Source organism: Triticum dicoccoides, chromosome 6B (assembly GCF_002162155.2).
Source record: "Triticum dicoccoides isolate Atlit2015 ecotype Zavitan chromosome 6B, WEW_v2.0, whole genome shotgun sequence".
NCBI classification, from domain to species: Eukaryota; Viridiplantae; Streptophyta; class Magnoliopsida; order Poales; family Poaceae; genus Triticum; species Triticum dicoccoides.
Genome location: NC_041391.1, coordinates 719311466 through 719325091, shown reverse-complemented (window position 1 = coordinate 719325091; position 13626 = coordinate 719311466). Strand labels below are relative to the sequence as shown.

The 13626-nt window shown below is 43.8% G+C and overlaps 1 long non-coding RNA gene across 2 annotated transcripts; it reads right to left on the bottom strand.

The window, feature by feature from the left end:
- Positions 1 to 7375: 7375 nt before the first annotated feature.
- LOC119321935 lies at positions 7376 to 10607 on the bottom strand. Of its 2 annotated transcripts, XR_005155293.1 has the most exons (3): positions 9108 to 10607; positions 8416 to 8509; positions 7376 to 8131 (listed from the first exon to the last, which is right to left on the bottom strand). It is a non-coding gene; the product is annotated as an uncharacterized LOC119321935 (long non-coding RNA). The 2 variants fall into 2 exon arrangements; XR_005155292.1 differs by having other exon boundaries at positions 7376 to 8509.
- Positions 10608 to 13626: the final 3019 nt, after the last annotated feature.

The following is a 13626-nucleotide window of genomic DNA, read 5'->3' as shown; positions in this document are numbered from 1 at the left end:
AGAAATGCAGTTTGTCTGCATGGCAAGGACATGTAGAACTTGCAAAAATATAAACGGTATATTTTTTGAATGGTTCAATGTCATAGGGTATGCTAGCAGAAAAGTATACTTCAACTGCGGCAAGACTTTGATGACGCGGAACCGTCAACATGTTTGTCTGACCTCGTCGGCGAAATCCGCTCCATGATTACCTTCCAGCGAAAAAATCCGCTCCATGATTACCTCCCAGCGAAACCGAGCGCGCTTCACCGCCGTTTGTTAAGTCATGTAGATATGCATCATGTAGTGGTTACGTCTGAGAATTAATGATCTTGATTTACCTTGTTGTTCCAAAGGACTGATTCTACGGGATAGATAAAGAATAAAGATATGCATCATGTAGTGCTTACGCAAAAATTGCCAGGAAGGTTTTAGTTCATCTTTGGGGAGCCTATTGAAACAAAAGGTAACCAGTTGCACTAGCGAATAGTAATCTGAAAAGATACCTAGATGTTCTCATGGCAAGTCAACATAAGCTACCCTGTTATCCTTTTTCGATAATCGAAAAATGAAGTATTTTGGATAGCCCATGTCTGATTAGGTTTGCTTCTTGTGTTTTTGGAGAGCCTATGTCTGATTAGGTTGGTTTCTTCTGTTTTCGATTGGTTTACTTGTTTGCATAGGGAGGGAAAAGGAGTTAAGAGACAAAGAGAAGGCTCAGCACCTCTATTTGCATGTCAAATCTGAAGTAGAGAGCTGCATCAAGTATCTGAAGGAGAAGAGAGAGAAGGATCCCTACAGGAGTACACTGCCCGGTCTTCTATATCAGGCAGCAAATGGTTCTGATGCAGAAATACCCACATTTGAACCCGCAAGCTGAGATGATCATTTTGTCATTAGTTAAGATCCAAACTAATTGTTTATATTGTTCATGTTAAATCTTTTATGTACAATAGTTGTTTTTATTAATCTTACCTCAAATTAATTGCAGTTTATTCAAATTAGAAAAGTCAATAAATATTAAAAACTAAGTTCAGAACTGTAAATTTCTATGTGATGAACATTCAATGGGACCTAGGCAGGGACTCTCATTCCAAACGGTGACTAAGTGAAGGACCAGAAATTTTTCCAGTCACTAAATGTTCTTTTGTTAATATCTACCAGTATATTGTGCTAAAGGCCAACAAAAGAAACTAAGCACACAGTGGTTGTGCGATAGCTGTTTTTTTGCATAATATTGACAAATGGAATCTCTGTTGGCTGGAATATGCAACGTAATGGAATGGTAATAGCAGATATGATACCATCAACTCCAATAAATTTTTCATTAAGAATCATGTCTATCAACTCAAATAAATTTTGCATTAAGCATCATGTCTTCTCTGTAGCAATCTGAATTTGTCTTCTTGTGCTTATTTGCCTAAAAAACAGTAAATTTGCAATGCTAATTGAAGAAACAGACTGCCATGGAAAGTTAAACAAATTTGCCACGGTCTACATAGTAGGGTCATGGCAAAGTCACTACCTAAATATCATGGCAAATTTGCCATGGTCTACATGGTAGGGTCATGGCAAGGTCACTACCTAATATGTCATGTTTGAGTAAACAACTTTTCCAGGTCAATGTGTCAAACATGTGTCGTGTCACTTTACAAAAAATTCATGTCCGCAAATGCCAATTTCCCTAAAAGTGCAGCATTTGAGCAGACAAAAAATTCTGAATTTTTTCATAGGATTTTTCAAAAAAAAAACCCGCCCCACCTTACAAAAATTGCCACATTATTTAGAACAATTCTCTAATTTTGAGATGGCCTACTACTAACATTTTCAGAATTTTGCCATGTGTTAGATAACATGGCAAACTTGTATAAGAAAACAGGGATACACACGGCAAACTTTAACCAATTTGTCCTATAAAAAATTGCCATTCATCGGTCAAGCTCCACATCGGGCATGTATAAATGGAAACAAACAAAGTTTACTAGGATTCGTGATGGGGGATGAGTAGACACGGGAGCACATACACAATAAAAGGATTGCTAAAAAAATTGCAATCTGCGGGACACTGGATGGCAAATGAAAATAAAAGGAAGCACATAAGATGAGACGAGGAGGCAAGCCTTGTAGTGTATGGGCATCTGCCTTGTAGTGTAGGGGCATCTGGCTGTTCCCCATGCCCTTGCACTTGGTGTGGTCGCCGCGTTGGGGCCCCTGACGCTCCAGCCAGCGCGCACACGAACGAGTCGCTACCGCCACCTGAGGATATGGTGGCTGATCCCAGCGAGGACCAATAGCAGCCACAACACCAGCTGACCAACCCGCTGTGCTCGCTCAGCCCGAAATTTCCAATTACGACGACCAGGATAGCGGTTTGGCTTGCCGTGCACCCTTGGTTCCCGGCCTCGGTCGGGCCGGAGCATGGTCACCGATTCTTTGCCTCACCAGTACAAGAACCCAAAGGGTGACCATGTGCCCTTCTGTGAGTTCAAGAACAAGACGGCTCTGATATTTTCGACGGGGACCTCCTTGCGCAGGCGCACGCTGTCGGCCACTGATGCCGAGCGGCCTACATGCGCCTATCCCTGCCGCCGCGCGTCGAATCGAGACCAGCCATTGTTGTCACTGGTCCTCCGTGGCCGCCGTTGTCGCTTTGAGTGGAAGGCGGACAAGCTGCGCGTAGCTTGAGTAGGTCAAGCTCTGGGGATGTGTGCTGACGTCGGACGCCGGAAGCAGCTCCCCCGCGCCGCGAGACCCGCCATCGCCGCCGCGAGCAGATCGGTGTTGCCGCCACATCTCCTCTGACTCTCTATCACTGGAATGGAAAAGAGTAGGGGTTGGGCGAGTGGGTGAGGGGGAGCTGCATAGAAAACGGGCGTCCGCGTGGTTAGTTGTAGGTCGCAAACATTTTCACAGGCTGATGTGTCAACAAGCGAGCATCAAGATTTGTGCGTGTCATCAGACGGCGGTAGACCATCTATGCATGTACCAACTAGATGCACATTTTCCTTGTATAAACTACTTTACCATCGATCAAGTCTTAAACGACTTACCAGATATTACAAAAGAAACTAAATAGTTGATTAATCCATGTGGCGCGGCGTGCCGCCGCGCACTACCCGCTAGTATCACATATGAAAGGATAGCCCGACCGCCCTGTTTGCTACTACAAAGTTGCGAGTTGTGACTAGTGGTGGAGCTAGACGAAACTTGACTGGAGGTGAACTCTGTCCGTCCAGAGATGTTAGTGGTACCATCCCACGAAAATTCCACAAGTATAGTTTAAGTAGTTATGAAGTAAACTAACACACCACTTTTTCTCTCATGTTAGGGTTACTCCTTCCCTCTCCATGACGGCGGCATTGCGCCTTCTTCCCCAAGTTCCCAAGCCCCCCCCCCCTCTCCTCACGACGTTATTGTTAGGGCTGACTTTTAGGGACGATATGGCATCATTTCTTGCCCTTGCTGACCTCAGCGGGTAAATGGTTATGGGAAAAAGTGTCTGTTCATCTTAGGCTAGGTTTTCTAAAATGGCACCTGAGGGATGTTGTTTGAAGGCACCAAGGAAGGACTATCAGCGAAGAGTAAGGACCTGGGCCTCGCAGAGGACGATCTGGACGATGTAGTCTATGAAAGCACCTCCACCATCCAAGGTAACATGATAGATTGCCATATAAAGGGTTAGTATTGATCGAGAGTATAGCTAGTTCTGGTTCTCAAAGAATATCCGTATATGTAAATATATTTTTATAGAAACATTGAATTTTCTTTCGATTTAGGCAACAAACTAAATGTAAGTGGCAAGCAAGTTTCTTCGATTGTCTACTCATTACTCATAGTCATTCATCAATGCAGCAAATTAGGCAGACCACTGTTAAGTCTGGCCAGTAGGTCAGTTGTTGACTTGGGTTTAGTCCGACATCGACAGTAATTCGAAATGTTAGAGAGGTGTTTGTGAAAACTTTGCGCTCAAATGCCTTTTATGTATTCGAGTTATTTGTTGTTAAATTAGTTCTTTCATTTCAAAAAAATTCCAAAAATCACTAAATTTTCCATTGTTTGAAACAACAAAAATACAATTTTTTATAGGTGTTTTTTCCTTCTAAATTTTCCATGTAAATTTAAATTATATTTTCATGCCAATTTCCATGTTTTTAATACCCGATAGCAATTTTGAATAAGTGCATGACATTTTAATAATTGGTAACATGCCATTTTTATTATTAAGAAGATGTCAGTTTTATTATCAAGAGCATTGCATTTTTATTATTAGAAACATGGCATTTTTTATTTGTCAAGTGGATGGCATTTTTATGATTAAGATCATGCCATTTTTATTATTAATAACTGATATTTTATGATTAGCAGGATGGCAGTTTCATTATTAACAGGTGGCAGTTTTATTTTTGAGGGCATTTCATTTTTATTATTGTTGACATGACTTTTTTGTTAATAAAATAGGATGGCATTTTTAATGTCAAGAAAACGGCATTTTTAATGTTGAGAGGATGGCATTTTTTTATTGCATAGCAGTATTTTTGGGCTTATCTAGATAAAATATTTTATCTATAGGATGGTATTTACAAAGTAAAATGGAATTTTTCAAAAAATAAATCTGAGCATGGCATTTTTATAAATTTGTGCGTATTTTATTGTTCGTGGCATTTTTTATATAGATGATGGTAGTTTTAAAGTTTAGCATGGCAAAAAACAAATTATAGACGCTGGATATTGGTGTCCTAGTCTAGACGCAGGTTCAATCGGAAGCTATGTCCGAGTATGTTTAGACGTGGTTGTTTCGAGTAGGTTTCGGTTGGTCCAACCTGGTAATATATACGTGTATGTTATGAGTCATTGTTCTACTACTACTACGTACGCCAGAAGAAAACTACTACGTACGTACATACCGATTCTGCTTGCCTTCCCTCCAAAAAGGTGACATCAACAACGTCGATCGTAATAACTAACTCAGCGAGCGACAGCAATTAATGGCGGCTTTGCCCGACGATATCCTCACCGAGGCCTTCTCCTACCTGCCGGCCAAGTCGGTCCGCTGCTTTCGGAGCCTGTCGCGTTCGTGGCGCGCCACCCTCTCGTCCGCGTCCTTCCTCCATCTCCATCGCCGGCGAGCCAACAGGCCCGGCCAGCTCAAGGTCTTCTTCAGCCCTTCCGACAAGATGTTGCACGAAGATGGACCGTCATCATACTTGTACGCCTCGCAACCCGGTGGCGCACCTGCGACCAAGCTCACGCCCCATAGGTTCCGCTGGCCGGCTCCGCTCACCAGGCCCCTCCATGGCCTCGTCCTTGTCCGCTGCGACATCACCGGCTACCACGTCTGCAACTGCAACCCTTCTACGGGGGAAGCCGTGGCTCTCCCCGACACCGCACTACCGTTGAAGATGGCTAAATATGTACCATTCTACGTCGAGAACATCGCATACGGCCTTGGTTACTGCTCGGTGACCGACAAGCACAAGGTAGTACGCATATTCAGCGGCCCTCGCGCCCCGACCCGTTGCGAGGTCGTTGACCTTGGCGGTCGGCCGTACTGGAGGAGTATTGGCGAATGCTGGACTGTTGGCCACTCTCCTCCCACGTGCATCGTGGATGAGAAGAACCCGGGCGTCTTCCTTGACGGGCGTCTGCACTTCCTTTGCCATGGTGGTCGCATTGTCTCTTTCGATGTTAGCAGCGAGACCTTTGGCGCGCTCGAGCCACCACCACTCAATCCAAATCCGCGGGTGCATGCTTCGGCCAGAATGACCGAACTAGATGGGTGCCTATGCGTCTCCTACGTAAATATCCGTCAAGGCCTATACCATATATGGGTGCTAAGGGATTACGCGAAACCACAACGGCGGTGGGAGCAGCTTTGTCGCATTGATCCGACGTCCTGGACAAAATCTTACCGGATGCAGTTGAGGTCCCCCTGGATGGCTCCACTTGGCATGTACAATGGAGAGAATGGACAGAGGAGGATCATGTTGGCTGCGGGTGCTAGCAAGGTGTTTGCTGTGAACGTACCTAACGGTGATGCACTAGAGATCCTATTCTGCCCGGTCGAGGACGAGGCAATTGCTGGCAGCTTTGATGGCCACGGTGAGCCTAGGTTGGGGCTACTCGAGGAGAGCCTCACGACTCTGTTTCCTTTCGAATGAGGTGATGCGCAATTTAGGATACCGCTGTTAATTACCCAAGTGACTTAATTCCCCCGATCATCCTTTTCCGTTTTTGCTTGTTGTGCCTCTTGTATCTTTTGTAAATACAGACAGTTTCTTTTCCCTTGGCAATTTTAGTTGGGTTTAATTACCCCGGGTGATGTCATCAACCTTTTTATTGAAAGTGATATCGTCAACTTTCTTTTGATGGTGTGGTAAAATCTATTCCTGAGATATATATTGCAATACAACTTATCACTTATTTATTAATTTATATGAGACATACTAGCAAAAGGGCCCGTGCATTGCAACGGGATAAAATCGCATTGGGCATTCATAATCCAGTCACTGTGAATTCTCAAAAAACAATAAGTGTGGCCTAAAACATAATGATGATTTGATTTATGACCCATGTCAAATATCTGTAACATGAAGAAGGATTTTTTTTTTTGAAGTTCTTTGTAAAATATCTTAACGTAAGCGTGATTTCAAAAAAAAAGAAAAGTCTTAACATATGTGTTGTTGGACTTGTGGGCCATGCGGCGTGGCTCTCTCCTCCTTTGAGGATTGGGGCTTTCATCGCAATTTTTTGATTTTACAAATGTTGCGCTTTTAGGGCCGCTTTTTGTAAGCATTTTTTTAGGTCTCCACTCTTTTTGCATTCATCGATCGAGGGTATTTTATTATACCTGTAGCCGACCATCTCTTTCTATATGCCACTTTTGCATGTCTTCTTAAATGTGTGCGTCTTTCTTTATCACTAGTAAATGTGCACGTGCAACGCACGTATTATCATATAAAAAATCATCATTCATTCTAGAAAACAATGAACACAAATATAATAGTGTGCTAACATGAGGCAATATTTAGTGAACATATTTGTCGATCATGAGTAAACTGACAATGTTCGAGGGGAATTTTTTAAAAGTATATCACAATTTTGTGGACCAAATCCTTTTCGAATCCTTGCCGACGAACAAGTCATGTGAATATAAATTTTACATTGATATTATGATTTTTTTTAAATAGACAAAGGCACGACCATGAAGAAATTGATGCACAACAATATGTATTTTTAAAAGGACATCACCGGTTCACACACATAAATGATAAACATGTTTCAAAAACATAACCAAAAATGAACATGGGTATAATGAGTAATCATGCTTGCAGGCATGGCATAGAGGGAGTGCAAATTTCCATTCATCTCTAAAGAAAAGGGGGAATGTCCCAATCAATTCTGGAAACATAGTCATGCGGTACAAATGTTGAACCTACTCGCACAACCAGTGTAATGAGCGCATCATTCATTATACTCATCATTTACCAGGTTGCAGTAACCTCCTTTTCAAAAAAAAAAATTACCAGGTTGCAGTAAATTGAAGTCTTGCAAGAGCGGGTTTGGTCAAGTCAGCCATGTAGTACTCCCTCCGTTCGGAATTACTTGTCTCAGAAATGGATGTATCTAGATGTATTTTAGTTCTAGATACATCCGTTTCCGAGACAAGTAATTCCGAACGGAGGGAGTAGTTGCCAGTGACCTGGTTCCTAACAACATTGGCCATCTTGCGAAACTCCTTGTGCATGAGACTGGAGAACGCAAAGGTTTGGTCTGCTGCGTCTTCGTCATCTCCTCTTGTCAAGAGGACCACGGTCATCTCCTTTTCAGCAGCTAGCTGCACCATGTCTTCTTGTTTGACAGGTCAGAGACCAGTAGGAGTGGACATTGTAGAGGTAGTTGGTCCCCATGCTGAACTGAACCGTGGCACTGCTGTTGCGAATTACTACATCAGGTCAGAGTGCAATGCATGTTAGATAGTTATGGTTTATGATAACCTTTGCAGGAGTTTAACAAGACATATTAAGGTACTGAAGATCGAAGGTGGCACGTGCATAAAAGTTTCAGGCGGTATTTCCATTTCCAGCGAACTGAACAAATAAAAGGCACGTGCCGAGTTCACTGGATCTTCTCCCCGACAACTTCATTGTAGTTTCTGCACAATAACACATTTTTTGAAGAAATATATTCTGCACACGACCAACGGTTTCTCTGAAGAAATGTATTCTGCACAATAGATTAAAGTTTCTGCATGATAGTTCAAAAAAGATGGACATTAACAAACAAGCAAGCGGGCTGAAAGGAGAAACCATGTAATCCAAGTGTGCTCCCTAACCACAGATCTATCAACATATTACACAACAAATCACAAAAGTGTGTTCTTGAGTTCTCTTACAAATATAAGCTGTTGTGTACCCAAATAAGATAGACTGAACCAACCTGCGCGACGTAAACACTTGCAACAGAGCATGTATCAACATTTTCCTTTCCTCTTCCTTTCCATTGATTCTCAGGGATATCTGATGGCCCAAAACTGGAGCACAAAAAAGTGTTAGCTGATGCTGAACCATGGGCTAATCGGCGAGTGAATAGCGAAAGCTAATAACTATGACAGATTCTTGATGTCACTAAGACCACAACATTTTAACTGTGTGTGCCCCCCTCTTTGGCGCTCAATTCCATAAGGTTTTTTTCTGTTCAGCCTCTCTCTTCTTTCCACCAAATCTAAAGTGTTAGGACACAAAAAAAATTCATTTTGAAGGAAGTGGAAGTGCACTAACAGCATACTGAAGCTAGAGACATCTATTACGATTACAAAGGCAAAATAAGATAGCAGATGCATGATACTAATCTCTGAATATCGTGAACAAATATTTGAAACTGACCAAAAGTTCAATAAAAAATTTGGGCCTTAAACAATATTGACTGATAGGAGTATTTGGTACCTAAATTTACCTTCCAATTCATCACAACAATATTTAATATCACGACACAGGATATAACATACTTAAAGGGAGACGTCATGATTTAAGTTACTGCGAAAAGGGTAGTTTAGAGCTCTGTAACATTTGCATACCAATCACACTACATCATAGCCTATAAGAAAGGATAACAAGTGGGGAAAGACATACCCTTCCTTCCACTAAATCCTGTGTGCCAATGTTGACAACAATGATTAACTATTGCAGCCGCCAGCGGCCAACCCCGCCACCGTCGCCCGTGGCGGCGCCTCCTTCCTTGGCGCTCACCCTTGCTTTAGATTCAAAAACTCCTGCAGAAACACCGCACAAAATTCACCATTCAAACCAAACACCACACTGAGCTCATATTTAGTTCAGCATAATCTGAAGAATAAACATTCAAATGAAATCCCATGAGTATTCTGTGACCACTGGAACAGAAGCCAACCCAGTGTCGTGAAGCCATTTACAAAGAAAAGCCTAATTTCTGAAGTTTCCTGCACAAAACAGAGATGTAATGCCTAACAGATTATAGAATTGCCATTTGTGTTAATAAAGGAAATGTATAGGATAATCTATAGTACTTGGGCGTGTTGCCTGCTCATCCTAAACAAGAACACTTTGTTAAATCCATTGTTTTTTTATAATCTACAATATTTAATACCTCAGCAGGTTTGGCAACCTTGGAGATAACTCCTCCTCACAAAAATAAGTAAATAGAATCCCTCCAATTTCCACCATCATCAATCACAACATGCACTGTTCTAAAAATAATAACCGTTGAATGAATGCAAATTCTAGAGTCTCCAATCGTGTCCTACATACTGCATGAATATCAGCATGACAGGCATAAGTACTAAGCATATAAGCACTAACAGTCTACATTATAAGTTACAACTCTGAAGGGGCTACTATAGATGTAGGCATGAACATAAATTTGCTAGACCCAAATGATGATAGGATAAATGAAATTGAGACATTGCAGGATCTGTTAGCACTGAACCGAGAACAGCATACGCCGAACTTTGTGCATTACTATCTGAACAAACAACATTCGATTTACATGAAGTATGCATCATCGTCTAGAATTACCAACGGATAGGGGATGGAGATTGGAGAAAGAAGGGAGGGAAGAGAAGACCCACCGATTTGAGAAGCACGGGATCCGGCTTCAACGGCACCAGCGAGCACATCACAGATCGAGATGGAGATCTGAGGCGGCACACAAGTAGCAGGGAGAGAGAAGAAGAGGGGAAGCAAGAAGGATTGGTAGGGGAGAGAGAAGAAGAAAACGATCTGGAGAATCACATCTACGCACGTTTCAGTCCCCAGCAGCCGGAGTGCTGTGCGGCGAGGTTGGCGAAGGAGGCACCACCGGCGAGGATCTGGTTGCGGGGCTCGCCGAGGAGCGCGGCGACATCGGTGCGTGTGGTGGCGGAGAAGACCCGGCCCTCGAGATCCTTCCAGGAAGCCACGCGCCGCTCCTCCTCGTGCTTGATGACGCCCGCCCATCTCCTTCGCCGTCGCCGCAAACGCCATCTCTCCATTTTTCCGCCGCTTGCCGCTCCGGTTGCTTCGGGAGGTTGGTTCCTCGCGACGGGGGTAGCAGAGGAGAGGAGGAGCGGCGGCGGGCGGCGGCGATGGGAACAGGGAGGAGTTCTGTGGCGGCTGGGGGAGGTGTGGAGTCAGGAGACGTGATGTTTTTTTTCAACTGCGACGGTGATGTTGTTTCGGGGTACGACGTCGTGAGCGGATTAGTGGGCACGCGTGGGACCGTACGATTGGTGGCAGACTGGCAGAATGTTTAATCTCATCCATTCGTTTGGATGGCAGACCATCGAAGTAATGCGGGCTCTTAGATATAATTAGGTGAGATAGATCCAAGGGCACTGGTTTTCTTGTGTACACTAAGTTTGATGGGTTTAGACTAATTCATGTTTGCTTTTTTAATAGTAGTATAGATATAGATAGATATGTACTGCAGGAAATTTCTGCATCATTTTAATTAGCCGACCATATATAGATCTCTTCCTCCGCGTTATCCCTCTCTTGCCGGGCCAGAGGCTTCCTCTTTCCTTATTAACTCGTTAATTATCCAACCATATATAGGTTTGTCCTTCCATCAAATCCTCTTTAATTCCTCTTTATTTGGATAAACCGGACCAACGGCTCACTTTATCTATTCCTGAGATGCCTCCTTGAAATCCTGGAGCCTCAAAGACATATATAAATAAGGGGGGCTGCTACGCGTCGGCCGGCGGATCTTTGAAAAGATCCGCCGCCTCGCGGTTGTTGGATGTGGCACAATCTAGTGGCTTAAAGTCTTCCTCTACTTCGCAACAGAGATCTTGTTGCAGAAATATTTGCAACAAAGTTTATGTTGCGGAATTCTTTTGCAACATATGTCGTGGTGCGGTTTTTTGTTGTTGCAAAGTAGGTCGCGTTGTGGGATTTTTCTACAACAAAGCTCCTCCCCTCCGCTCTCCAACTCCTCTACTTCCCGCCGCCACCTCGGCATGCTGGCCGGGCTTTCCAGGGCGGCGGCGGCGGGGCCTCCCCTCTTCCCCTGTATGGGATGCTCGGCGTGGGCCGAGGCCGTCGGCCAAGGTGCGTCGCTTGCAAAGGGTGCGACAACGTTCACAAGGAGCTGGCGGTGGGGTCGCGTCCTTCTAGTGGCGGCGGTGCGCTTCATGCCGGTGGCAGCAGCTGCCCTCATGCGCCCAGATCCAAATCTTGACTAGGTCTGGCAGCGAGTGGGGCTTTGTCGACGGGGTCTGGGCGGGTGGTAGCAGCATCTAGGCCGGTGATGGTCGGCTGCGGGAGGCTCTGGTGGTGTGTGTTGCCGGTTCCGGTACCTATTGCCGACGGTGGTGGACGCAAGGTATTGGCGGAGGCCTTCGGGGCTGAAGCATGAGTTGAGCTGCGCCGGCGTGGTGGCGGCTCACGGCGATGTGCGGGCCGTGCGCAACGGCGGCTGGGCGTGCTTCGGCATCTGCTTGTCTGCTGACGGTCCTTGTGGATGCTTCTAGATCTCTCCCATAGTTGCAGGTGGTGACCGGTCCGGATTCTCATGTTGTTGAGCGGGTAACAGGTTGCGCTAGGTGCAGATCCAGGCAGGGAGATCCGCTTGGGCATGAGGAGTGATGTTTGGAGGGGTGGGAGAGATGGGTGGCGCTGATGTAGTCGGGCCACCTGTTACTGATAGGGGTGTCGGACGTCGATGTAGTCCGCTCCTGCCTGACCTCTTCTCCGACCTGGTTGCTCCCTGATCGATTTGGTCCGTTCCAATCGCTATTCAGCCTCTAGATCAAGCAAATCGTTCAGATTTAGCAACTTCCGTACTATTCGTCCCGAGCGAAACCCCGTGTAGTTCACAATTTCTTCCTCGGAAAAAGGTATGTTCACGGACATACCTATAGATATAGATATTTTTCTCTACTAGCAAAAGGGCCCGTGCCTTGCAACGGGAGAAAAAAATTATAATGTCCAACTATGATGACCACATTTTGTTGACATCTCATCGCATGATTTTGAAAATTTGTTCAGAAATGCATGAATTTTTTTTCTGAATTTATTCACAAATCGAAGCAATGTGCACATTTTCCAAATAATATCGTGGTTGTCAAAAAACTTGGTAATTCAAAGAATTATTCCGAATTTTCAAGAAACGTATTTAAAAAAACATACCATAATATTTCAATCCACCCCGGCAGTTAATTCTTCAAAATTCACACGGGTATACCTTTGATCATTCATGAGCATTTTTATGAATTTGGGGATATTTTTAAAAATTGTGACATTTTACTATTTACAAATGTTATTTTATTGTAAACATTATTATATATTGCGGATGGTTTTTAAGCATTTTCTTTTGAAATATTGAAATTCATGAACATTTTCTGAGTCAGCAAACACTTTATGAATCAATAAACTCTATTGTAATTCACAAACTGTTTTGCTAATCCCGTTTTATAAGCTCACTGTTTATTTCCCAAGGCGACTGATGGCAATCGTTTGAGAAAGTATATAAACTGTCGGTAATCATAACTGAGCAAGGTGGGACTATTGAAAAAAAAAGACGCATCATATACAGGCCTATGCTAGCTGAGAAGATCTGTATTCCATTGAAAGCTGAGACGTGTCTGCTGGCCCATAAGGCCCAACCGGACGACTGATATTTTGTTTAGATAACCTTGGTTGAATTTTACGATGTTTTTTTCCATTTGTGGTTTCACTTTGGACTCGCAAAATTGCAGCTTGATAGGTTATGTCACGTCCATGTACGTTCCAACTTGCATTGGCAGGCACCCCTCAAAAAAAAAAAACTTGCATTGGCAGGCTTGGTCTAGAGTCATTGATATATTATTACATCTATATATATATACTACAGTAAGTACTCCAGAAACCTGCGTACTACGTCTGGATTCTGGCGTGTGTGTTGGAGTTAAACACGTACGACAAAATTAACCTCCCAATGTCCGTACGTACGTGCCAAGGTTGGTAAACATCTATATATATCTTAAGTAGGAACAAGATTAGGTAACAACCGATCGAGTAGTATTATTTTAGGTAGCTAGCAGCTTGTCAATTGTACCGTGGATTGTGAAGCAAAACACAACGATCGTGCGATGCGGTGCATCTCAGCGTAAAAAATACCTTGATGAGATTGCAGCGTCAAGGAGCAGAACCA